The sequence below is a fragment of the Drosophila montana genome, unplaced genomic scaffold (genome assembly GCF_035044405.1).
Source record: "Drosophila montana isolate Dmon_TW-CO22-7 unplaced genomic scaffold, ASM3504440v1 contig_1505_1, whole genome shotgun sequence".
In the NCBI taxonomy this organism is placed as follows: domain Eukaryota; kingdom Metazoa; phylum Arthropoda; class Insecta; order Diptera; family Drosophilidae; genus Drosophila; species Drosophila montana.
Window position 1 is genome coordinate 4549923 of NW_026996452.1, and position 2745 is coordinate 4552667.

Below are 2745 nucleotides of genomic sequence, written 5' to 3' on the forward strand. Positions count from 1 at the left end.
ATAAATAATAAATAATTTTCTGTTCAAATAATTTTCTTACTCAAACTGAAAACTGTCCACAAATTAGGTATGCCCAACTACGTTTGCAGGGCATCTATAAAGTCCACACACAAACTCTCCCACACACACACACACACACACGCGCGCACACAGGTGAATCCGTTTGAATGCTGCTCATATGCGCATCCGCGGACAAGTTGCCTGCAGTTCGCACTACCACGCGTTAATCCCACATGAGATTATGGGACGGTTGACTTAAAGCATCTGTTAAATTGGCTTAATCTGCACAAGTGTGTGAGTGTCTGTCCCAGTGTCTGCCCCTCTGGCTCTCTGTCTGTCTGTCTGACTGTCTGTCTGTTTGCCTTTGTAATATGTATCTCCCGCCGCCACTTTGTAACTGTTGTCATTTTTATTGCCCTGGGAATGTTTTTTGTCCACCATTGTGAGAGACGCACACGCCCCGCTAAAAACTTTTTTTCTCCGTCTTCACTCGCATGACTGCCATTGTGTGTGTGTGTGTGTGTGTGCCCTGTCCTGGCTGGGTGTCCTTTGTACTCCGCTAAACAAAAGTTTTGTCGTTGATTTTATTGACCAATTTTTGGATGCGTAAGTTGCTTTTTTTTCGGTTTTTTTTTCCTTCTGATACTCCCGCTTATTGCGGGAAGTTTTTGCATGTTGCCCCTCCTGCTGCTGCCCCTGTTGCTGCCCCTGGCCCATTGGCAGTTTATTTGGTTTTCTTTTCTTTTGACTCGTTTTGTTTTCATAAGTTTTTATGGCTTCATCTGTGGGATTTAAAGTTTTATTGTGATTTAAACACTTGTTAATCGTGTGTGCATATGTCAATTGCCTGTCCTTGTGTGTGTATGTGTGCGCGTGTTTGGGTAAGATACTTTTTTTTGTGTGTAGCTACCGGATTAAGTTGTCTTCGGGAAACGCTTATGACTGTCAATTTGCCCTGAGGCTGGAGTTATCGAGTGGTAAGTAAGTGGATTACTTTGGTATTTTGTTTTGTTGCTTTAAAATATTGCTTATACTTAAATTAATGGTAAAATACATTATTGCTTAATTTATTTGATTTTTTTATTAAGATGATTCATTCATAAATACGAGGATAAGAGCATGTGAATAATTTCTTACATTTATGCTCATATATAACATATACTTTAATTTATTTATATTTACATAAAATAGGAAAATGCTTACCATTAATTAACAAGATCAAAATGGAAACAAGTCAATGTAAATATTAGTTTAATTTCAATACCAAAAATAAAATAATTAAATGTAATTTTAACGAGGGGAAAGGTAGGAGTTTGTCAATCAAGTAGCTTAAATTCTAACTGAATAAATTAACATTTATAGTTTTATAATAATTCAGTAAGTTAATTTTGCATTGAAATTTTTTCTATTAAAATCAATTTACTAACATATTTATTAAACATTAAATATACAAAATATTTGTTTAACCTGCATTTTGCTTTCTAATTGGAATAATGTTGCCAAACCAATTGACTTGTTAATTCCCGTTCATTAGCTGCACGTCATTAGCCCCAGTTGACCCAAAGAAGTCGTCTCCATTTGTGGCCAGAGTTTGCATATCTATGCCAAAATTTACATGCAACTAATGCCAGTTAGCAGACGAGCTGAGCTGAGCTGAGCTGAGCTGAGCTGAGTACATCCGCAAATCCATCGTTTCATTGATAAATTGTCAACAGAATGGCAGCGCCCCCCCTGACAAACAGCAACAGCAGCAACAATAACAAGCGGAGCAATGATAGGTGGACAGGTAGCAAATGTCAGTTACACACACAAATAATCACTACACTTCAATCAGGCGGCAGGAGAGTGAGAGGCAACAACGGGCGTCCGGCGTCCGGCGTCTGGGCCACATCTGCCCCCGGAGCAAGTGGACAACCTGCGGAGCGATTGTAATCAAAATGCAACAAATTAAGGAGGCAGCGGCGCACTGAGGAGAGCGAGGGAGAGAGAGAGAGCGAGAGAGATGGAGGCAGCAGCAGGGAATAGCGAGGCTCGTACCTTTTGCTTAAAATATTTATTTATGCAATTATTTTGCAAGTAGCTCAAAATAAATAAATGAAATGAAATAAAATAGCAGGCAGGCAGCGTCCACCTTTAGCTTGGAACTGGAACTGCGACCACGACTGCGACTGCGACTGCGACTGGCTCCGTTTACGGGAGCAGCAAGTGCCTTGGCACGACTGCAATTGACGACGCGGCGCAGTAAATTAAAATTTAAATTTATGCCATTCGCTGTTGTTGCAACAATGCTGCGTGCAGCAAGGCCCCAAAAACATGCGCAGGACGCAATTAGGCAACAGGTTGAGCTCAAAGCAAAAGGTGCAACAACATACAAATAAAAAAAAAAAAAAAGAAGAAACGCTCTGTCATGTCATCATTTCTATTGTCACCCATTTGCTGTCTGTCAAAAATGGCAAAAATTATTTATTTATTTATGACAGCTCTGGGCCAGACCCTAAGTGAAACATCGCTTGCGTTCAGCATTTACGCGCTCAGCTGCCAAAACAGGTGTGCCAATTGCCCCTATCCGCCTACCCTACCCTATGCACTGACCCAATTAGTTGTGCTTGTTGTTGTTGTAGCTGTTTTTATTTTAGTGCTGTTAACAATGTATGTGGCATGAGTTTATGGCTCGTAAATGTCTCAACTGGCCAATTTTCATGTGTATCGCTTTTAATTACATACGCTGCGTATACGTAATGTGCT